The 24,885-nt window shown below is 52.7% G+C and overlaps 1 protein-coding gene across 5 annotated transcripts in view; it reads right to left on the minus strand.

The window, feature by feature from the left end:
- The window catches only part of pde4ba (phosphodiesterase 4B, cAMP-specific a), a 1,084,249-nt gene that overhangs the window by 448,025 nt on the left and 611,339 nt on the right, over window positions 1-24,885 (minus strand). Inside the window, exon 1 of one of the 5 annotated variants that reach the window (XM_038794463.1) lies at window positions 11,951-11,970. The exons of the other annotated variants lie outside the window; for them this stretch is intronic. The gene's annotated coding sequence lies outside the window, so the exon portion shown is untranslated. Of the gene's footprint in view, window positions 1-11,950; window positions 11,971-24,885 lie in introns of those variants that run through there. 5 annotated transcript variants of the gene reach the window in all.

Genomic DNA, 24,885 nt, shown 5'->3' on the forward strand with positions numbered 1-24,885 from the left:
CCCACCTCCATCTGATGTACCGCAGAATATGTATGGTGCGCATCAGATATTACCACTGCAGCCTCTTCATTAACATGTCCAACCGAGGTGAGTGTCTCTGAGATGGTGGAGGGTGTTGGTGACAGCAACCAGAGTTGGTGTTGTGCCTGGACATTTCCTCTGAGGTGTCACAGGGCTGCAACTGGGGACTCGCGGCACCAGCAGGTCACGCCTCATTGCTGGATGAGTCTTGGGGTTGGGGCTGGGAGCAGGGGATGCCAGTGGGCCCGCCTTGTCGCCAGGTGATCCTGAAACACGTAAGACAAAACGCGGCTGGTGGGAATGGGGATCTGCCACATGTGCCATAGGGACATCGCAATCCATTGGGGATTACTTGCTTCCCTGATGCCGACCTCCATCTCGACGATGGCCTGTCCTCCGCCCCCACCGACCACCCCCAATGCCCTCCACTCAGCAGCGGGAGGGGAAGCAAGTCTGGCGGGCCTCCTTCGGTCTGCTCTCTCTCTCTCTATCTCTGCAGTTGTGGGCTGTCTTATCCTATCGGACAGATAATGTGCAGTGTGAGACATTCAGGGGCAGGAAGCACAGGGGGTCTGCAGCTGGCGACGTGTGGGCAGGATACCCAGCCGTGGTGGGCGTTATGGTTGTTGCCATGAGGTGCGGACTGGGGTGTGGGCGGCCTGCTGGTGTGTGTATCGGATCACCCTCTTGGAGGCATTGTGGGCCTGTTGGCGGCCATGAGGAATGGGGGGGGGGCACTATGGGTGTGGGATGGGGGCTTTGCCAGTGGGGCGGGACTGCATACTCTCCCTAGCTGCCCTCAGGAGGTTGTCCAGCTTCTTGCGACACTGCTGGCCATTCTTGGCAGTGGGGCCCACAGCGTTCAAGGCCTCTGCCACCTGTGCGCAGGCCTGGTTAACACCCATGGGTGACAGCCTCCTTCCCAGCAGGGTTCCAAGATCCGCATCACTGAAACGCGATGCCACTCTTCAGGGTGCCACCTTGATTGCAGGAATTTTAAGCTCTCTGATAAGAACAAATACAAGGCTGTTGGCATCGTAGTTACATGACTAATCACTTCTAAGTCTCAGTAAAATGTTCAGTTTAGCAGAAGTACTGGGTTTAGTGAATTCATTTTGTTTGATGAAACAGTGGGTGGAATTCTCCTATTTTGAGACAAAGTGCCATGGTGGGGGTGGGAACGTGGGACTGGATTGTCCGTTATTGGGACTATGTCCCCACACTGGCGTCAGAACTGTGGACTTTCACTGCAGAGAAACTGGCATGAAAGGGCCACATATTCCTAGCCCTGCGGGGGGCTAGCAGGGACCCGGCGTAGATCTAGCAGCTTTTGCTGCAGATACGGGCCCCCACACTTCCAGGTCAGAGGCCTCCAGCGGCCGCGCTGTGCTCCATGGCGGACTCAGACCGTGGAGCTGGACCCTGGAAATAACCCCCAATCGACCACGCGCCTTACCCTAACCACCTGAACAAACATTGTCCGGCTGAGTATAAGGACCCCCACCCTCCAATCGGCCCACCCCCGACGAGGACGGCAAAGGACTGAGTCCGCAGCCATCACGCGAGTATCCCGACTGGCTGGACCATATTAGATCCACGACGTCGGGGCATCGGCTGGTCGGGGGTGGAGAATGGCGGAGCGAGCCTCCATCAATGGCGCTGGGCGGCGGAGAGTACGCCGCTTTTCAGGGGGCCCGCAGAATCGGAGAACCGGCGGCGGTCCCCATTCCATGCAGAGAAATTGATTCTCCGCCCCCGCGCCAGCCGCGATTTTGGCGTCGAGGTGAGGAGAATCCAGCACCCGGTGTTTCTTGCATTGGAGACTGATGAACCATCAATCGAACGCGAGACGAGTTGCTGTACAAAAGTTAGGCTTTAATAAGCTAGAAGTTAGCCCTGCGGTCGACTACAGTAAATGGACGACCGCCGGGTGTTCTGGTTATTTATACCTCGCTCTGGAGGCGTGGTTAACTCAGCCTCTCGACCAATCAGAGAGCCGTCACATGACTGGTCTCAACCAATCGGTCGAGAGGCACATGACCGACCAGGGCCAATGGTAAGCTGGTGTTCTGCACCAATGGCAGACAGCTATGCAAATCATACCACCACATTCACCCCTTGCAGAGAAAGAAGCCGGGGGGAGGTATCAACGAGAGCCGGGGGGGGGGGGGGGGGGGGGGGGGGGCGGGGGGCGGGGGGGAGTACTGGTGGTATGAGTAGCAGCCAGAGAAGGGAGAAAAACATTTTTTTTTTTGGCTTCCCACTGGCCCAGACAATTAACAATAGTACAAAATGTCCCAACAAGCTCCATGGAGTTGTTGTAAATTAAATCGACTCGATCAGTCTTTTCGTGGCCCGTGATGTTCTGGCAGACCGCCGCAGTGGAGTAGGACACGTCGGTTCAGCCGATGGTGGTGGTTCCGCTGACGTCCTGGAGCGATGGTCCTTGAACAGTCTCCGTCACCCGAGCTGGCGGTGGAGACGCCATGGATGGGGAAGGGGTGGCCAGGGTGGGGCGCTGGGGGAAAAAAAACCGGGGGGGTGCCAGGTCCCGGAGGGAGACCGTGTCTTGCCGACCGTCGGGGTACTCCACATACGCATACTGCTGTTTAGCGTGGAGTAACTGGACTTGTTCCACCAACGGGTCGGACTTGTGCACCCGCACATGCTTCCGGAGCAAGGTGGGTCCGGGGGCGGCCAGCCACGTCGGGAGAGGGGATCCGGAGGACGACTTCCTGGGGAAAACAAGAAGACGTTCATGAGGTGTCTGATTTGTTGCGGTACAGAGGAGTGAGCGGATAGAATGTAGGGCATTGGGGATAACCTCTTGCCATCGGGAAATAGGGAGATCTCTGGACCGGAGGGCCAGTAGTATGGTCTTCCAGATGGTACCATTCTCCCGCTTGACCTGCCCGTTACCCCAAGGGTTATAGCTGGTCGTCCTGCTAGAGGCAATGCCCCTGTTGAGCAGGAATTGACGCAGCTCGTCACTCATAAATGAGGACCCCCGATCGCTATGTATGTACGCGGGGTAGCCGAACAGGGAGAAGATGGAGAGGAGGGCCGTAATGACGGTCGATGTGGTCATGTCGGGCAGGGAATGGCGAAGGGGAAGCGGGAGTATTCGTCGATTACCGCCAGGAAGTAAATGTTGCGGTTGTTAGAGGGAAGGGGCCCCTTGAAGTCAATACTGAGACGTTCGAAGGGGCGGGATGCTTTGATCAGATGTGCGCGTTCGGGGCGGTAGAAGTGCGGCTTGCACTCTGCGCAGATGTGGCAGTCACGGGTTACTGTCCTGACTTCCGCGATGGAGAAAGGCAGGTTGCGTGCCTTAATGAAATGGTAGAAACGGGTCATCCCTGGATGGCAGAGGTCCGCGTGGAGGGAGCGGAGGCGGTCTATCTGCGCGCTGGCGCAGGTACCGCGGGACAGGGCATCAGGAGGCTCATTGAGCTTCCCAGGATGATACAAGGTCTCATAGTTGTACGTGGACAACTCGATCCGCCACCGTAAGATCTTGTCATTCTTAATCTTGCACCTTTGTGCATTATCAAACATGAAGGCTATGGTCTTCCTGTGAGGAGGGTAAACCTCCTGCCGGCCAAATAGTGCCTCCAATGTTGCACAGCTTCGACTATGGCCTGGGCTTCCTTTTCCACAGAGGGGTGGCGGAGTTCGGAAGCCTGGAGGGTTCTGGAGATGAAGGCCACGGGTCTGCCCGCATGGTTCAGGGTGGCCGCCAGAGCTACTTCTGTTGCGTCGCTCTCGACCTGGAAGGGGAGGGACTCGTCGATGGCGCGCATCGTGGCCTCTGCGATGTCCGCTTTGATGCGGCTAAAGGCCTGGCAGGCCTCTGTCGACAGCGGGAAGGTCGTGGTTTGAATGAGGGGACGGACCTTGTCAGCGTAATTGGGAACCCATTGGGCGTAGTAAGCGAAGAAACCCAGGCAAAGATTGAGGGATTTGAGGGTATTGGGGAGAGGGAGTTCCACCAGGGGGCGCATGCGTTTGGGGTCGGGGGCTATCACTCCGTTCCGCACTACGTAGCCGAGGATGGCTAGACGGTCGGTGCTAAACATGCACTTATCCTTATTGTATGTGAGGTTAAGGAGTTTTGCAGTTTGGAGGAATTTCTGGAGGTTGGCGTCATGGTCCTGCTGGTCGTGGCCGCAGATAGTGACATTATCGAGATACGGAAAGGTAGCCCGTAATCCGTACTTGTCGACCATTCGGTCCATCTCCCGTTGGAAGACCAAGACCCCATTTGTGACACCAAATGGAACCCTAAGGAAGTGGTAGAGGCGCCCATCTGCCTCAAACGCGGTGTACAGTCGGTCACTCACGCAGAGGGGGAGCTGGTGATAAGCGGACGTAAGGTCCACAGTGGAGAAGACTTTGTATTTCACGATATCGTTTACCATGGCGGAAATACGGGGGAGAGGATACGCGTCCAGTTGCGTAAACCGGTTGATGGTCTGGCTATAGTCGATGACCATCCGGTTTTTCTCCCCAGTCCGGACCACCAGCACTTGGGCTCGCCAGGGACTGTTGCTGTCCTCGATGACCCCTTCCTTCTGCAACCTCTGGACCTCGGACCTGATGAAGGTCCGGTCCTGGGCACTGTACCGTCTGCTCCGTGTCGCGACGGGTTTGCAATCGGGGGTGAGATTAGCAAACAAGGAGGGGGGGTCCACTTTGAGGGACGCGAGGCTGCAGACAGTGAGGGGGGGTATAGGGCCGCCAAATTGGAAAGTCAAGCTCTGCAGGTTGCACTGGAAGTCCAGTCCTGGGAGTGCCGGTGCACAAAGGTCAGGGAGGACAAGGAGTTTGTAATTTTTAAAAACCTTCCCTTGGACCGTGAGGTCCGCGATGCAGCAGCCGGTGATACGGACGGAGTGCGAACCTGAGGCTAACCCGATTTTGTGTTTTACAGGATGGACAGGGAGCGCGCAGCGTCTTACTGTGGCAGGGTGAACGAAGCTTTCCGTGCTCCCGGAGTCCAGCAGGCAGCCTGTCTCGTGGCTGTTGAGGTGGATCAGTGTTGTTGTTTTGGCGAGCGTGCGTGGTCGTGACTGGTCGAGTTGAATGTCCCCGAGCCATGGAGAAGAACCATCGTCGCAGTCGTCGTCGCCCGAGTAGTAGCTGGCAGAACCTTGCGTGCCAGTCCATGAAGGTGGTGCCCAGGATCTGCACGTGGAGTTGGGATCCCAAGATGGCGGCACCCAGGACCCGCACGTGGAGTCGGCGCCCCAAGATGGCAGCGCCCACGGGGCCCTCGTGGTTGAGGGGGGCGGAGTTAGCGGTGCCGGCGGGCCGACCGGAGCGGCTGAGAGCGGGGGCAGAGAGGCGCGCAGGCGCAGGGGCCCGGGGGCGGCGAGGGGAGAGTTGCGCGCTGTTAGAGGGAAGTGGCCCCTTGAAGTCAATGCTGGGGGGGCCCGGAAAGGCCCCGGAGGAGAGGGGGAGGCACGCAGGCCGGGCGCAGGGGCCCGGGAGCGGGGGGGGGAGAGATCGGCACGGCGTACTGGAGGGGCCAGCAAGGGCCCGGAGGGGGGGATCCCCGGTTGCTGCGCGGTACAGCAGCGGCCGATTTGGTCTGGCAGACGGAGGAGAAGTGGCCCTTCTTCCCGCAGCTCTTACAGAGGGCGGAGCGGGCTGGGCAGCGCGGACAAGGGTGTTTCGCGAACCCACAGAAATAGCAGCGGGGCCCCGCGGACTTGTCGGGGCGTCCCGCGGCGCAGGCCTGAGGGAGGTCGGGAGCGGCGGATGGCGGTGGGGAAGCGTGCCAGGAGGCCCAGGGTGGTGCAGAGCGGCTGGGGACATAGGTGCGGGAGTTTAAATCGGCGACCTCCAGGGAGGTGGAGAGAGTCCGTGCCTCAGTTAAGCTGAGGTTGTCTTTCTCCAGCATCCGCTGGCAGATAGCGGCAGACTGCATCCCAGCCATGTAAGCATCTCTGATCAGAAGTTCCATGTGCTCCGTGGCTGAAACTTGGAGGCAGGAACAATTCCTCCCAGACAGCGAGGGCCTGGTAAAATTGGTCTAATGACTCACCGGGGAGCTGTTGTCTGGTGACCAGCAGATGTCGGGTGAATACTCTGTTGACTGGTTTAAGAAACAGTCCATTCAGCTTAAGCATGGCTGCATCGTAATCTTTTTCTTCCCTGATCATCGCGTAGGCTGTCGTGCCCACGCTGGAGTGGAGGATGTGAAGCTTCTGTGCCATGGTGGGGGGGGCTGTTTGCAGACGCCAGGTATCCCTCGAGACATGCCAGCCAATGTTGAAAGATTTCTGAAGCGTTCTGAGTTTGCGGGCTGATGCGGAGGCATTCGGGCTTGATCCGGAGCTCCATCTTCAAAATTCTAGCTTATTAAATTGATGAACCATCAATCGAACGCGAGACGAGTTGCTGTACAAAAGTTAGGCTTTAATAAGCTAGAAGTTAGCCCTGCGGTCGACTACAGTAAATGGACGACCGCCGGGCGTTCTGGTTATTTATACCTCGCTCTGGAGGCGTGGTTAACTCAGCCTCTCGACCAATCGGAGAGCTGTCACATGACTGGTCTCAAGCAATCGGTCGAGAGGCACATGACCGACCAGGGCCAATGGTAAGGCGGTGTTCTGCACCAATGGCAGACAGCTATGCAAATCATACCACCACAGAGACTTGGGAGAATTCTGCCCACTGAGTGTAGGGTACGATTTTGAGCGTCTCTGGGCTGGGAGGGAGAGATGAATTGGGTAAGAAACAAAGCTCAAGAATTTACAGAAAGAAAACCGTTTGCAACTTTGCCACTCCCGAGCAAAAAGCCTGTACGTGTCAAGCAAGTGGTAACCTTTTACTGGGTTATATCTGTAAAGATATTGCTGGGGTAAAGGAATAGTGTGAATTTAAAACATCTTCTTATGTTTGTATTGAAATCTTTCCAATCATTTGTTCTGGTGTAATATAGTTGACCTTCCTTGTTTAATAAATATTTTATTCTTTCCATTAAAAGCTCATCAGCAGACTTTGTGATTTTGTTCACCAACTTTGCTCCACGATTTCTAAAAACAAAAGTTAAGGGGATTCTCCGTTAGCCTCGTTTGATCCTTGTGGATAACCTGCGGCACACAGTCCTCTATCCTCGTGGCGAAGATCTTTGCCAGCAACTTGGCGTCCACATTCAAAAGTGAGATCGGCCTGTAAGGCCCACACTGCAGGGGGTCCTTGTCTCGCTTAAGAATCAGGGAGATCAGCGCCCGAGACATCGTTGGGGGCAAAGCCACCCCTTCCCTTGCCTCGTTAAAGGTCCTCCAAAGCATCCACATCCTTTTGGTAATGTGGCGACCAGAACTGTACGCAGTATTCCAAAAGTGGCCGAACCAAAGTCTTATACAACTGTAACATGACCTGCTAACTCTTGTACTCAATACCCCGTCCGATGAAGGATAGCATGCCGTGTGACTTCTTGACCACTCTATCAACCTGCGTTGCCACCTTCAGGATACAATGGACCTGAACACCCAGATTTCTCTGTACATCAATTTTCCCCAGGGCTTTTTCATTTACCATATAGTTCGCTCTTGAATTGGATCTTCCAAAATGCATCACCTCGCATTTGCCCGGATTGAACACCATCTGCCATTTCTCCACCTAACTCTCCAATCTATCTATATTCTGCTGCATTCACTGACAGTCCCCTTCACTATCTGCTACTGCACTAATCTTAGTGTCATCTGCAAATTTGCTAATCAGACCACCTATACCTTCCTCCAGATCATTTATGTATATCACAAACAACAGTGGTCCCAGCACGGATCCCTGTGGAACACCAGTGGTCACAGTTCTTCATTTTGAGAAACTCCCTTCCACCACTACTCTGTCTCCTGTTGCCCAGCCAGTTCTTTATCCATCTAGCTCGTACACCCTGGACCCCATGAGACTTCACTTTCTCCATCAGCCTACCATGGGGAACCTTATCAAATGCCTTACTGAAGTCCATGTATATGACATCTACAGCCCTTCCCTCATCAATCAACTTTGTCACTTCCTCAAAGAATTCTATTAAGTTGGCAATACATGACCTTCCCTGCACAAAACCATGTTGCCTATCACTGATAAACCCATTTTCTTCCAAATGGGAATAGATCCTATCATCCCTCCGTATCTTCTCCAGCAGCTTCCCTACCACTGATGTCAGGCTCACCGGTCTATAATTACCTGGACTATCCCTGCTACCCTTTTTAAACAAGGGGATAACATTAGCAATTCTCTTCCATGTTGATCATAACTTGGAGGAAGCACTGAGGGTGGCAAGGGCAGAGAATATCCCCATCCTCAATGATGGTGGAGCCCAGCACAAGGCTGAGGCATTCGCAACCATCTTCAGCCAGAAATAATGAGTGGATGATCCATCTCAGTCTCCTCCAGAGGTCCCCAGCATCACAGATGTCAGTCTTCAGCCAACACAATTCACTCCTCGTGATATCAAGAAATGGCTAGAGGCACTGGAAACTACAAAGGCTATGGGTCCAGGCAATATCCCGGTAATAGTACTGAACACTTGTGCTCCAGAACTTGCCACACCCCTAGCCAAGCAGTACAAGTACAGCTACAACAGTGGCATCTACCCCGCAATGTGGAAAGTTGCTCAGGTTATCATAGATTATCATAGAATGTACAGTGCAGAAGGAGGCCATTCGGCCCATTGAGTCTGCACCGGCTCTTGGAAAGAGCACCTTACCCAAGGTCAACACTTCCACCCTATCCCTATAACCCAGTAACCCCACACCCAACACTAAGGGCAATTTTGGACACTAAGGGCAATTTATCATGGCCAATCTACCTAACCTGCACATCTTTGGTCTGTGGGAGGAAACCGGAGCACCTGGAGGAAACCCATGCACACACGGGGAGGATGTACAGACTCCGCACAGACAGTGACCCAAGCTGGAATCGAACCTGGGACCCTGGAGCTGTGAAGCAATTGTGCTATCCACAATGCTACCGTGTGCGTGTCCTGTACAGGTGTGTCCTGTACACAAGAAACAGGACAAATGCAACCCATCCAATTACCGCCCTATCAGTCTACACTCCATCATCAGCAAAGTGATGGAACGAGTCATCTACAGTGCTACAAAGCAGCATTTACTCAGCAACAACCTGCTCATGGACGCCTAGTTTGGGTTCTACCAGGCTCATTCAGCTCCTGAAATCATTACAGCCTTGGTTCAAACATGGGCAAAGGAGCTGAATGCAAGAGTTGAGGTGTGAGTGACTGTCCTTGGCATCAAGGCAGCATTTGACCGAGTATGGCATCAAGGAGCCCTTGCTAAACTGGAGTCGATGGGAATCAGGGGGGAAACTATTCGCTGGTTGGAGTCATACCTGGTACAAAGGAAGATGGTTGTGGTGGTTTAAGGTCAATCATCTCAACTCCAGGACATCACTGCAGGCGTTCCTCAGGGTAGTGTCCTAGGCCCAACCATCTTCAGCTGCTTCATCAATGACCTCCCTTCCATCTTAAGGTCAGAAGTGGGGATGTTTGCGAATGACTGCACAATATTCAGCACCATTCGCAACACCTCATATAATGAAGCAGTCGATGTCCAAATACAGCAAAACCTTGACAATATCCAAGTGGCAAGTTACATTTACACCACACAAGTGGCAGGCAATGACCATCTCCTACAAGAGAGGATCTAACCATCGCCCCTTGACACTCAATGGTATTACTATCGCTGAATTCCCCACAATCAACATCTTGAGGGGTTACCATTGATCAGAAACTGAACTGGACTCGCTATATTAATACTGTGGCTACCAGGCAGATCAAAAGCTAGGAACCATATGGCGACCAACTCACCTCCTGACTCCCAAAGCCTGTCCACCATCTACAAGGCACTGGCAGGGTGCCAGGCTGGCGATGCCAAGGTGACCGGGTGCCAGGTTGGCACTGCCAAAAGTTGGGGCCTGTGTTGCCATGCCCATGAAAGAGGGGAAGACGGGGTGGTTTGCGAGAACCGCAGAAATGTCGGGGGCTGTGAAGGGGGGATACTGAAAGTGGAGTTTCTGAAAGTGGGAGGAGGGGTGTAGAGGTCAGGGGAGCCTTTCAAAATGGCATCTTGATATGTGAGGAGGCAGTCCTGCTGGTGAGCTCAAATCCCCAGTGCCGGAAGAATTTCACTGTGGCCTCGATGGGGAGAAACTCCCCAAGGCCCGAAAAAAGGGTAAAGTACCGTTGAATAGTCGTCCCAATCTTGATAGTACAACTGTCACGAAACACCCTGCCAAAAGAGCACAAAACCAGACTTTGTATATTTTCCAGTGAATCGCAAACATCATCTTCAATGGTTTCCATTTGACCACTGGCTGTAACTTCAGTCATAGCTGCTCCAATAAAAGCCAGTACTATTTCTCACGTGAAGGTTACAGTAAGCAGGCACGCATGTCCTTCTCAGTTAACTCCTGCTCCCTACATGTGTATGCCACATTGCAAGGTAAGAGAGAGGGCATTGTGTCATTGAATGCAGTACAATGTGTTTGGATAATTTAGCTGTCATATTTGAATTGCTGACAACATGCACAAGGTCTGAGATTTGGATGTGTGGTTTGTAGCAATGTTATTTGTGAGGGTGAGGTGAAGCTATTAATGTTAGGCATGTTTCCTGATTGGGAGACATTGTTGGTGTGGTGCATTGAGCGATGCTTGAGGCCAGTGCCACAGTTGATCTGATTTCTCATTTGAAGATACATTCAACTGACCTTGATGTCTCATGCCGTATTTTTACTTTTTGCAGCATTGCATCCACATACTTAGGGCTTTATCCCTCGCATTCACCTCCACAGTAATTGCTATGATTGCCATTATACCATGTGTCTGGAGGGTCACCCAATCCTCTGCAGACATTGGACATCCATTCTTCTCTCCAGAAACACAGCCAATGCAATGAATGAAATTCTTGGGCACGCCTGTTATCATATTTAGCCATCTCTCACTGTTTCCCAGGTCATATTCCCTTCCTTTTTTTTAAATTTAGAGTACCCAATTCATTTTTTCCAATTAAGGGGCAATTTAGTGTGGCCAATCCACCTACCCTGCACATCTTTGGGTTGTGACGGAGAAACCCACGCAAACACAGGGAGAGTGTGCAAACTCCACACGGACAGTGACCCAGAGCCGGGATTGAACACGGGTCCTCGGCGCCATGAGGCAGCAGTGCTAACCACTGTGCCACCGTGCTGCCCTCAGATTCTCTTCCTGACGACCTCCCACATCTGTCCAGCCACAATACACTTCCTCTATTAAAAGGTGTAGGTGAGCTTTAAGTAGTGAAGGCTAGCTGTAACTGGTGCTAGTACATTACAATTTTTAGCCCCCGCTGATGCTTGCAGCCAATCAACAGCATAGTTACTGCCAGCTGCATGCAAAACTGATAATGAGCAAACATCATGAGGTTGGCGTGCTGCCTGCATTTCAATCTACAGGTGCACATTAATCACACATCGTGATTCCCGTGCTCATTTTTTGGATCGATCCAATTTAGTTCCCAATTAATTTGAAGGATCTGGGTGAACCAATTAGGTCACCAATCAGAATAAGCAATATGCAATAGCAAGTGCACAGAAAAACTCTGCCATTATTTTCAAAAACAAATGTGACCATTTGGAGGCTGATTTTCTTCTCCTATTCACAAGGGAAATGCTCTGTTCCTGGGTGCAAAGCAGAAGCAAATGGAACAGACACTCCTTTACCTGCAAAAGTGGACATAAAGGTGGAGAAAGTTTTCTTTTCTAGCAGTACTACGCAGCCACACAATTCACAGGGGCAGGCAACATTGCATTGAGACAGGGGAAAAAATGCCATAATTTTATCGAATCTGACCCAAATATGTTTCTTCATCAAACAAAGCGAAGAATAAACAAAGTGATGAATATCCAGAAAACTTACTAAAAAGTTCAAATGACCATGTGGTACGGTAGCATAGTGGTTAGCACTATGGCTTCACAGTGCCAGGGTCCCAGGTTCGATCTCAGGCTTGGGTCACTGTCTGCAAGTTCTCCCCGTGTCTGCGTGGGTTTCTTCCGGGTGCAATTCCCGAAAGTCATGCTGTTAGGTAATTTGGACATTCCGAATTCTCCCTCTGTGTACCTGAACAGGTGCTGGAATGTGGCGGCTCAAGGCTTTTTACAGTAACTTCATTGCAGTGTTCATGTAAGCCTACTTGTGACAATAAAGATTAAAGAAAAAAAAGAAAGGAATGAGGTGGTTATGGCACTTGACAATTTGTTAATTTCCGGATTGCAGACTAGCATTGGCAGATTCCACAATCAACAGAAGGAATTTATTCCCCGATGCCCAGAGCTTGACATCAACATGATCTTGGTCCTTCAGTGCACTCTGTTGCTGTGCTGGACTGGCAGTAATGGAAGATGTAAGGTAAGAATGGGTAAACATCAAGGAGGAGAAGGGGATGAAACTTGTGGCTGTGAGATTCCAAACATGGATGTCACAGTGACAGGGCAGGCATTCAGTCACTAACCTAGTGCTGACAATCTGGCACTGACCTCTCCATCTCCCACAGTAAGGCCACAGCGCCTACCTATGCCTGATACACATAAGCCATGAGATGTTTCACATTGGGGATACCCCTCCGGTGGTCTGCCACCTTGCAACAAGATTCAATAAATTAAGGGAAGGTAGTGTCATGGGAGTGTACCTTTAAGAAATGGGTGTTTATCAAATAGCTGCAGTGATGTCATTATGTGGGTGGAGCTGGGTTGTGCCTCTGGATTTCACTTTCATTTTGAGCTGGAAGCTGTTTGTGGCTTTGTGTTTTACTTTCGTTTTAGGCAGTTGAAAGTTGAATTCAGACAAGGAAGATTCATTTTGTCTCTCTCTCTGTATGTTAAAAGATGTCCAGATCACTCGATAATTTAAAAGTGACAACTGTCTTGTGCAAAGAATTTATACCTACTGCTTTGTTAAAAAGGATGTTTGGCTTATGGATGTTCTTCAGAAAGCTATTAAGGGTTACATATAGAGTACTGTATCTGTGGGGGGTAGTTGTGTTGGTAGTTGATAAAATGTTTACTGTGTGTTTATAAAATGTTAACTGAATTCATAGAATAAATATTGTTTTGTTTAAAAATACTTAAGGTCTCTGTTGCATTACACCTGGAAAGTAGGCCCTTGTGCTCCTCATAACCAAAATCTATTAAAAGTTGTAGGTCAGGTAACCTCCATGATATACCTTGGTGCTTTCTAAATCCTGGCCCATAACAGTAGTAGTTGAAGAATGTGTATCATGGAGAGTTGAAGAAAGAGCTGCGGTGGTTTTATCCTAATAAAGTGGAACAGGAACGGAAGGATAGTGCTAGCATGCAATTGCTATGTGGTGCCAAGGCCATTGCTAAAACCTCAAAGTAGTGATCAATTATTAAGATAATAAACCAGATTTTCCTCAATCTAATTTACACCAATCATACCAACAACCTGTACTAAAATTTCCTGAGAATCTCAGCAGTGTGTACTCAAAGACACCTATTAGAATAAATCCAGAAGAAATAATTGAGTGCCAACGAAAGAGGGTGCATATTCTGTCTATCATCTTTAATTCCCTTATTTCTTATTGATGTTATGAAAATTAAGGTTAGAATTCATCATAGCAGAATAAGCACAGCATTTTAAATGGAATTACATTTGAAGGCTTTCCTCTATTAAATGCAACAGTTCAAGGCGCCATTTAAAATATTCAGACACAGAAAATACAGTAAGGGGCCCGGGTTAGGACAAACGAAAATTGAATCGCTGAACAAAATCACTGTGAAACATTAGAAATAATGAGGTCAGGTTTGTCAGCATCTAAGAGTTAAGTGCAAATTTACATCCATTCAGAACTAGGGTAAATGCAGAAGAATGTCATTCGCTGGTCTTTTTTAGTGAGCTGTGGAATGTTTGGTGGACTATAAACCGTCATGGAAGGTCACATGTAGTGACATTTCGGCATACGTTTATTAGATATGAAAACAGTGCAACGCCCGCTTATAGGATGGAATCTTGTTTAGGTATCAGGGGCTGCATTCTCCATTCTGGAGACTAAGGGCGGGATTCTCCGACTCCCTGCCGGTTGGAGAATCGCCGGGGGTCGGCGTGAATCCCGCCCCTGCCGGCCGCCGAATTCTCCGGCCCTCCAAATGTCGGCGAGGGGTGAGGCGCGCCGCCCGCGCCAGAGAATGTCGGGGACTGGCACGACTCAATGGGCCCCGGGGCTGCCCGAATTTTCAGGCCCGCGATGGGCCGAAGTCCCGCTGGTTTTTTGCCGGTCCCGCCGGCATGGATCAGACTAGGTCCCTTACCAGCGGGACCTGGCGGGGGTCCTGGGGGGTGGGGCACGGGCGATCTGGCCCTGGGGGGTGCCCCCACGGTGGCCTGGCCCACGATCGGGGCCCACCGATCCGCGTGCGGGCCTGTGTCATGGGGGCACTCTTTTCCTACACGTCGACCGTGTCAGCCTCCGCGATGGCCGACGCGTAGGTGACCCCCCCGAGCATGCGCGGGGATGACGTCAGCAGCCGCTGACACTCCCGCGCATGTGCAGACTTGTGCCGGCTGGCGGAGTCCCTTCGGCCGCGGCTGGCGTGGCGCCAAAGGCCTGCCACGCTGGCCGGCGGGCGCAAACCACTCCGGCGCCGGCCTAGCCCCTCAGGTTGCGGAGGATTCCGCACTCTTGGGACGGGCAGACGGCGGAGTGGTTCACGCCACTCCGTCCCAACGGGACCCCCCGTCCCGCAGGGTACGGGAGAATCCCGCCCTAAGTGTTGACGCCGTTGTGAAAACGGTGGAGTTTCACAACAGCAAGTCCGGGTCCACAGCTGCAGCGATTCATCTGCTACCAAGGGGCTAGCACGGGCGTAATGTGGAACTCCACACTCTAATAATGATAATAATATTTTTATTATCACAAGTAGGCTTTCATTAACACTGCCATGAAGTTACTGTGAAAAGCCCCAAGTCGCCACATTCCGGCGCCTGTTTGGGTACACGGAGGGAGAATTCAGAATTCTCAGCGGTTACGGGAATTGAACCCGCGCTGCTGGCCTTGTTCTGCATCACAACCCAGCTGTCTAGCCCACTGAGCTAAACCAGCCCCTGATAACAGAATGGCGGCCGTTTCGCCGCTTCCATGATTGACAATGGACATAAGTCATTACCTCCTCCCACACACAAGCGTCGCAGCCAACATAGCCGCAAAGAGAGCAGGGCCGCCCTTCCGAGACACCGAACTCGAGACCCTCTTGGACTCTGTGGAGGAGAGGAGGCTGGTGCTGTACCCCAGGACGGGACGGAGGTCATCATGTGCCATCGTTCGACGTGCCTGGGTGGAGGTGGGAGCCGCCGTCAGTGCTGTCGGGGAGATGTCCCAGGCTGGAGACCAGTGCAGGAAGAAACTGCACGACCTCCTCAGGGCAGCCAGGGTGAGTACCCAGCACTGTGCCCCTGGCACTAACCCTCCTACCCCCTCCCCCCACACATGTGACCCGGGCCACCCCCATCCCCCCTGGGAACGGACGGACCACCACACTGATCCATATGCCATCACCCATGCCTGCCGCAATGGCCGTGTGCCCTGGCCACTGATGCCATCATCTATCCAGCCGCTGGGCTGCATGCGTTGGACGGTCAACACTGTCGTTGTTTGTGTTTGGCCCCCTCTCAGGACAAGGCCGTGCACAACCACCGGAAGCGGGAGAAGACCGGAAGGGGACCATCAGACCTGTGTCCCCTCATTGTGTCCGAGCAGAGGGCACTAGACGTTGTCGGCGGCCCGGAGGAGAGGGAGGTCGCCGACACGGAGGTTGGCGGCGCGTGACGAAGTGAGAGCCTTTACCTGGTTGCGGGTCCCCATGACAAATGTGTGCCCACCCCAACCCCCCACATCCCACACCCCAACCCCAGTCATTCCATACCCCAACTCCCCCTCACCCCACGCCCCAACCCCCCTTACCCCAGCCCTCACCACTTCACACCTCACCCCCGTCCCGCTGAATAACCATACATGCCGTCTTGTGTCTTACAGGATTAGCCAGGGATGGGCCTGGTCCATCCTTGGCCCCCCACGCCCAGCCAGTGCCAGAGCCGATGCATCACAAACAGCCGAGCACCGACGATAAGAGTAGCCAGAACACCAGCCCTCTGCCCGAGACCCAGGATTCCCAGGGGTTCGGGCCAGAGGAGGACACAGACTTTCCGTCCCTGCTATCTCTAACACTGCCCACCATCTCAGAGACTATCACCTCAGTTCGGCAAATTAATGAAGAGGCTCCTGGGTCACTCACTGATGCGCACCACACAGTCAGTCCGGTAAAACAGGTGTTGGTAGGAGCAGCCGAGGAGCCAGAGAGCAGTCCTGCCCCAGGAACCAGCTGCGGCCCATAGTGCAGGTGCAGGCAGAGACCCAGGGACTGGAGGAGGAGATGATGGGCGGCTTCCAGCACCTGCAGAGGCAGGTGGAGGAGTCCATCCGTGTGCAGGTGCAGGGTGTGGTGCCGGTCATGCGTGCTACTCAGGCCGAAGCCGCACAGGTAGCATCCGCGGTGGAGGCAATGGGGGCAACAGTGTCGGACATGGGTTAACGGTTGCCAGGCCTGGGGCATTCTGTGCAGGCGGGGGCCGAGGCCCAGAACAGGGCTGCCCTCTCACAGGCAATCATGGGCCGGAGCCAGCTGGAGATTTCAGCAGCGCTCCTCAGTATGGCCGAGTCATAGCAGACCATTGCTTAGAGCATCGGCGGCATTGACCAGGTGGTGTCCAGTGTCGCACAGACACGGAGGGACGTGATCCAGTCCCAGAGGGAGGTGGGCCACTCACTGGTTGATGTGGCACAGACCCTCAGGGTGGTGGCACAGTCATAGGCGGAGATGGCCCACTGCAAGTGCTCCATGGCCGCGAGCGTGCAAACCCTTCTCGACACCAGAGGGGGCCTCCTGGACAGGCAGTGGCAGGTGGCGGGAGGGCCTCGGGAGATGTCTCCGCTTGCATCCCCTTCCCTTGGAGAAGCCCAGGGGCAATTGGGCACCCCGAGGGAGGAGGAGGTGCTGGGGCCCGTGCCGGTGACTCCTGAAGAGGACATCCCTGAACATGCAGCACCTCGGATTCCCCCCCTCCTGCCCCTGGTGCATCTGGGCAGCACGCAGAAGATGGTGGCACCACGCAACCAGGGACGTCCGAGGAGCAGTGGGCCCATCCACGCCGGACCGCCCCAGAAGACGTGCGCCGACGGGAACCCTCGACGCAGAGCAGGAGTCACAGCAGGCTGCCTGCACTCCTGCTGTACTGTCTGGGGAACCACAAAGGCGTAGTGGTAGGGCCCCCGTAAGACCAGAAAGTTAGACGCCAGTTAAGTTGGCATGGGTGCACGGCACAGCTTAGATATAGGGCGAGGACACGGACTGTATGTAATTATTCAGAATAAACACATGTTCACACTGTTAAAACCAGCCTTGGTGCTGTCCCACCAGCCTCACCCCCTCCCCGACCATCCCTATCACTCCGATCCCAGCTATTTGACAGGGCCGTGTGATGGACTGGCCAGGTCGCATGCAGGGATCACCAAGGTGGAAGGTGCTACTGTGGGCATGACTCAGACATTGTCTAACGATGTTGAGCATGGAGCTCATCGCAGAGCGGGCTGTCATCATCCTCCATCTCATGGACCAGACCCGCTGTCACTCCCAACCCTGGCTCCTATTGCCATAGGTATATATAACGGAGCGGGGTGTGCATGCGGGTGGTTTGGTGGTGTGGAAGGTGAGGGTGTTTGGTGGTGTGGGAGGTGAGGGTGGTCCATGGTGTGGGAGGTGAGGGTGTTCGGTAGTGAAGGGCTGTGGTATTGTGGTGTCCCTGCCCAGCAACCCTGCTCCCCGCAGTTGGTAAAACATGTAGCGATTAATGTGTCCCGTGCGCGCAAGCCCTGGCGGTACCGTAGTGCGGCTTCCTGTGCCTGGTCAGCCCCCATGTCACGCTCATTGTCCCCCTCCCCCTCATCCTCCTCATCTGACGAGGCCTGCCCTTGTTCCTCCTCCTCCTCCACCACATTGCCTCTCTGCTGGGCTATATTATGGAGGACAAAGCAGACAACCACGATGCGGCCGTCTCTCCAGGCCTCGTATTGGAGGGCCCCTCCAGAGCAGTCCAGGTACCTGAAGCGCATTTACAGGACCCCGAATGACCTCTCGACAACATCCCCAGTCGCACAATGGGCATCATTGTAGCGGCGCTCCGCGTCGATCTATGGCCTTCGTATAGGTGTCATCAGCCATGACAGCAATGGGCAAGCCCTGTCGCTCAGCAATCAGCTCCGCAGCTGGGGGGGGGGGGGGGGGGGGGGGGGGGGGGGTCCCTCTAACATATCGGCGATCACAGATTGTGCCAATACAAATGAGTCATGTGCACTGCCCGGGTATCGGGCGCAGATGTGCAGGATCCGCATTTGATGGTCACAGAGCTCCTGAACGTTCATGGAATGGTACCTCTTTCAGTTTGTGAACAACGGTCTGTTATCCGCCGGTGGCCACAAGGCAACATGCACCCTATTGATTACCCCCTGGACCCGGGGCACCCGATAACTGCAGCAAACTCCGTTGCCCGGGCATTCTGGTGGGCGCGATCCACTGGGCACTGGATGTACCGGTTCGCAAGGGCATACAGGGCATCGGTAACAACACAGATGCACCTGTGCGCTGATGTCTGGGAGATGCCGGACAGGTCCCCAGGCGGCGCCTGGAAAGACCCTGTCGCGTAGAGGTTCAACGCTACCGTCACCTTGACGGCCATCGGGAGCGGCTGTCTTCCCCCATTCCCATGCGGTGCCAGGTGTGCCATCATCTGGCAGATATGTCTGACAGTCTTCCTGCTCATCCGCAGTCTCCTCCTGTATGCCCGCTCAGGGAGGTCCTCAAAGGACGTGCGGTCGGGGTAAAGGCGTGGTTTCATCCAGGGTTTTCTTGGCCCTTCAGCATGAGTGGCTGCCACCTGCCCCTCTGCAGCCCGCTCCTCTGCTGCAGCCTCCGCCTCCTCTCTGCACCACCCAGCTCACGCTGCCACAGGGCTGCATGCAGGGCAGCGGCCCCACGTCGGCCAACATCGCTGGTTGATGACCGAATGCCATAAGTATCTACAGAATATGAGAGGATAACATGTCATCATGGCTCATACACCCATGCAAGCCAGGGACCATGGGCTGCACGGAGGGCCCGGTTGTCACCGTGCACCCCAGCAAGGCATGCCCCCACACCCCGGCCCCGTCAGTGCCCCCGGTCCTGCCGCCCGTCCCTGCTGCCAGGGCCACCGCTTGATGGCACTGCCCTCACTGGCGGCTGCTGTCAGTGTGGTCCTGGATGGTCCGCCTTTGGGTTTCGACAGTTGAGTAGGGTGGCCGGCGAGAGGGGGCACCCAACCATATGCCCATTTTCTCTGCGTCCACCCAGGGGCCGGGGTGGGTGGCCAGCAAGGTGGCCGCCATAATGGCGCTCGGTGTGTGGGCACCATCCCTGTCCGGTCGTGGGCTCCCCAGCTGCTCGCTCTGTTCACCCTCCCTTTCCTGCCCCACCCCCGGCCCTGGTAGGGGACGCCCCCCCGCCGCAGAAGGCATGGCCAGTGTCCGATCCGGGAGCCCGCAGTCAACCCACGACCACTCCCACATCCTCTCTCAGTCACCTTAGCCAGCACGCCAGCTTGATGATATTTTATAGGACGTTAGAAACATGCTGTCGGGATATCGGCACATCGGAGGTGCAGAATCGCTGAGGCCCCGTAGATTTGGGCGTCAGGGCCGATAATGAGAGGCGTACTGTACTTCCAGGCCGCGCGGCAGGCACCACGATTTCATTGATTTTAGAGGTACGGAGAATGCCGATTCGGCACAAACCCAGCGTCAGGCCCGATTTCTGCATCGGAGCCAATTCGCCGGCCGATCGCTTTTCGCGATTTTGCCATTATTCGACGGAGAATCCAGCCCCAGGGGTTTGCCTGCTGGCTGGAGAGTGAGTGAGGGAACTGCCTCTTTGTGACTATGGCAAAGCCAGCAGTGGACCTTACCTGAAATCAAGACCTTGGGGATGGAGGTCCTGCTTTCCAAAATCTGCTGGCCAATCAGAAGCTGGTAACCCACATGCTCAGCAGCCCCACTGGAAAGGCCATTGTTGCTGCTGGAAGGATAGTTACTGGAATCCCAGGGTTATGGAGCAATCCAGGCCACAGTTAAGTATGTGGGGAGATGGTGGGGATTTCATGGAGAGAAGGGTGTCTGCAGCAAGGGTAGAGGTGGCTCTCAGTGGGTTCCTCCACTTCCCAATGTGAGTCCCTTGGTCAGGCATTGAGTGCCTTTGATCGTGGGGCCCGCCCAGCTGGCTGCAAAGTTTTAGTTGTGCACACTGCATGGTGACAGGTCCACCTGCAGCTGGATTAACATCAGCCGCAGCGGGATGAGGCATTTACGTGGTCATTAATTGTCCACTTCAAGGCCTCAATAGATGGCAGAGGGGGAAAGCCGACCATGGGCCTTCCCACCCAGAACTTAATTCTGGCAGAGATGGAAGATGACAGAAATAGGAGACCCCCTTTTAAATGTTCCTCATAAGATTAAATAATTTTAAAATTAATTTGTTTTACATATATTATATAAACAAGTATATGAACCAGGTTACACATTCCTGCTTCAGCCAACAATTTTTCCATGATTTACGGACATTTAATCGTGTAATTCCTACCAGCCTTCCTCCATGGTTAGAGGTAAAAACATACTGCTGAATTTTTAGGCTGGTGGGGGCTTGACCGCCACCACCTGGAGAGTCAAAGGGGAAAACATCCTTAAGACCGAGCAGCAGTTAGGCCATTCTGCCCATCGAGTCTGCTCCGCTATATGTTTCTCATCCTCATTCTCCTGCCTTCTCCCCCTAACCCCTGATCATCCCCTTATTAATAAAGAACCTATCTATCTCTGTCTTAAAGACACTCAGCGATTTGGCCTCCACCGCTTTCTGCGGCAAAGAGTTCCACAGATTCACTACCATCTGTCTGAAGAAATTCCTCCTCACCTCTGTTTAGAAGGATCGTCCCTTCAGACTGAAGCTGTGGCCTTGGGTTCTAGTTTCCTGCAAGTGGAAACATCCTCTCTGCATTCACTCTATCCAGGCCTCTCAGTATCCTGTAAGTTTCAATAAGATCCCCCCTCATCCTTCTAAACTCCAACAAGTACAGACCCAGAGTCCTCAACCGTTCCTCATATGATAAACTCTTCAATCCAGGAATCATTCTTATGAAGCTCCTCTATACTCTTTCCAAGGCCAGCACATCCTTCCTTAGATATGGGGCCAAAAACTACTCACAATGCTCCAAATGAAGTCTGACCAGAGTCTTATACAGCCTCAGAAGTACATCCATGCTCTTGTATTCTAGCCCTCATGACAGGAATGCTAACATTACATTTGCCTCCTTACCTGCCAACTGAGCCTGCACGTTATCCTAAAGAGAATCTTGAACAAGGACTCCTGAGTCCCTTTGTGCTTCTGATTTCCTAAGCATTTCCTCATTTAGAAACTAGTCTATGCCTCCATTCCTCCTTCCAAAGTGCTTAACCTCATACTTTTCCACATTGTATTCCATCTGCCTCTTCTTTGCTCACTCTCCTAGCCTGTCCAAGTCTTTCTGAAGCTTCCTCAATACTACCTGTCCCTCCTATCTTTGTATCATCTGCAAACTTAACAACAATGCCCTCAGTTCCTTCTTCCAGATTGTTAATGTATATTGTGAAAAGTTGTGGTCCCTACACCGACCCGAGGCACACCAGTCACCGGCTGCCATCCTGAAAAAGACCCCTTTATCCCCATTCTCTGCCTTCTGCCGGTCAGCCGATCTTCTATCCATGCCAGTATCTTACCCTTATCACCATAGATCAATCATAGAATTTACAGTGCAGAAGGAGGCCATTCGGCCCATCGACTCTGCACCAGCTCTCGGAAAGAGCACCCTTCCCAAGTACACACCTCCATCCCATCCCTAAACCCCAGTAACCACACCCAACACTAAGGGCAATTTTGGACAATAAGGGCAATTTATCACGGCCAATCCACCTAACCTGCATATCTTTGGACTGTGGGAGGAAACCGGAGCACCAGAAGGAAACCCACGCGCACACGGGGAGAACGTGCAGACTCCGCACAGACAGTGACCCAAACCGGGAATCAAACCTGGGACCCTGGAGCTGTGAAGCAGTTGTGCTATCCATTATGCTCCGTGCTGCCCAAGGGCTCTTAACTTATTTAACAGCCTCCTATAAGGCACCTTGTCGAAGGCCTTCTGGAAATCTAAATAGAACACATCCACTGTGATGTGTTGGGTAAGCTGGGTCTGTGAGGACTGCGTTTACTGTATGTGGTGAATCATAATAGCATAATTCACACTGTTATCACACATGTTGTACCATGCCTCTGTAAGCTCGGCACACGAGCAGTTGCGCGGCTCTGCCCCTAGGGAGAGGTGTACTGGGAATGTACGGAAGTTTGTACTGGGCTCTACCCTTGGCTCCGCCCATGACTCCTCCCTCCCCATAGGTTGTATAAAGCTTGGCAGTCGTAGCCTGCCTGCCCATTAATCTAGAGTTCATCTCGTCACAGGCAGGCTCTGTTGTAAGACGTTTAAAACCACTGTTCACTTCTAACCACGTGTCGCGTGAATTGACGGTCTCATCACTGTAACAGTGAGAGAGACAGGCTTCCAACACTCAAAGAAATGCAACTCTATTTTATTGAACTCTTAACTATCATGCATACTTTAACTGTAGGTTGACACTATGCTGAGCTGACTGGAGACCTGAGGCTAGCCTGACCAGACTATCTTACTATCACATGGTGTATGTTCTAGTTGCTGCTCACAGGCTCTGACTGTCTCAGAGGTTGGATCCCGAGAGAGCGGGAAAACTAGTGCCCTCTGGCTTTATAGTGGTCGTGTCCTTTTGGCTGCTGTGTTCTGTGTGTTCATTGGTCATCCTGTGTATCAATCAATACCTGTCTGTGCACCATCATATACTTGTGTGTATCTTATGATGCACTGGTTCTCCTTTGTCAAAATTTCTTGTTACTGCCTCAAAGAACTCTAACAATTTTTTCAGATATGACCTCCCTTGACGAAACCGTGTTGACTCAGTCCTAGTTTTTCATGCACTTCCAAGTACTCCGCAATCACATCTTTAATAATGGACTCTAAAATCTTATCAATGACTGAAGTCAGGTTAACTGGCCTATAATTTCCGTGTTATATTAGCCATTTTTCAATCTCTGGGGCACTCCCTACCTCCAGTGATTGCTGAAAGATCACCACCAATGCCTCCATAATCACTTCAGCTATCTCCTTTAGAACCCTGGGGTGCAGTCCATCCGGTCCAGATGATTTCACCATCTTCAGACCTTTCAGTTTCCCCAGAACCTTCTCCTTAGTGATGGCTACCACACTCACCTCTACCCCCTGATTCACCTGAAGTTCTGGTATCCCACTGGTGTCTTCCACCGCAAAGACTGATGCAAAATAAGTATTCAGTTATTCTGCCATTTCTTTGTTTCCTAATCCTACTTCTCTAGCCTCATTTTCCACTGGTCCAATGTCTATTCTTGCCTTTCTCTTAACTTTTATATATTGAAAAAAAAAAATTTCTTCCCATCTGATTTTATATTACGAGCTAGCTTACACTCGTATTTCATCTTCTCCCCTCTTATTGCTTTATTATTGTCCTCTGCTCGCTTTTAAAGGCTTACCAATCCTCTGGCTTCCCACTAATCCTCACCATCTTGTATGCTTTTTCTTTTGCTTTTATGCTGTCCTTGACTTCCCTCATAAGCTATGGATTCCTCATCCTCCCCTTAGCATGTTTCCTCCTCCTTGGAATGAATTTCTATTTTGCCTCCTGAATAACCCCCAAAAGCCCCTGCCATTTGTGTTCCACTGTCTTCCCTGCTAGGCTCCCCTTCCAATCAACTTTGCCAGCTCCTTGCTCATGTTTTTGCAGTTACCTTTATTCAATTGTAATACTGTTACAACTGATTCTAGCTTCTTCCCCTCCAACTACTGGGTAAATTCTATCATATTGTGATCACTGCCCCGTTCCCGTCCACAAAGCAAGAATTTCAAACCTGTTGGACAGGGACAAGAGCTGAGGCATCCCCACCAATCAAACAGGCCTACTGCCGTTTTACGCTTGAATGAGCGTTAATTGGCAACAGGCATTGCTTCCATCCTCAACTGGAACGAAGTCCTGCTTTGTCGAACTGTCAACCAATCTGATTGGCCGACTGCTCTCCAGTCCCTCCAGGCACAGCACTGCAGGAGCCAGAAGAGGCACTGCAGCAACTAGCCTGGGAGTAAATGTCAGTACACAAAGCGCAGGTATGTGGCAGGATTCTTGAGGAGAGGAGTGTAGGGTACTCCTAGTTTTACAAGGCGGTGGATTAGGGTATCGGTGGATAGCCCGGGAGGTCCGGAAGTGTCCAATCTTTGAGGAGAGGACACGCCAAGTCAGAAAGGACCTTCCGATGGAGGCGTCCTGCCACTACCTTCCCACCTGAGATTGAGGATTTAAAATTTTCCCCCAACCAATCTATCCGTCGCCCAACAGGCTAAAGATTGAGACTGAGTTGCCTCGATTGCTGGTAAATTCAAGCAGTCGGCGAGGGACTTGAAGCCAGACTGGATCATTGGCCCCTCCTGCAGGCTGATTGGAAAATCCCAGTTGGCCTCCAGCAATAGACCTCAATAGGCCTTCAACTAGTTCAATTGGCTGCCTCCGCTATCCAGCCTCTGGGAAAATGGCCCAGGGGCAGGATAGAACCAGGGAA

Source organism: Scyliorhinus canicula, chromosome 4 (assembly GCF_902713615.1).
Source record: "Scyliorhinus canicula chromosome 4, sScyCan1.1, whole genome shotgun sequence".
Lineage (NCBI taxonomy): Eukaryota > Metazoa > Chordata > Chondrichthyes > Carcharhiniformes > Scyliorhinidae > Scyliorhinus > Scyliorhinus canicula.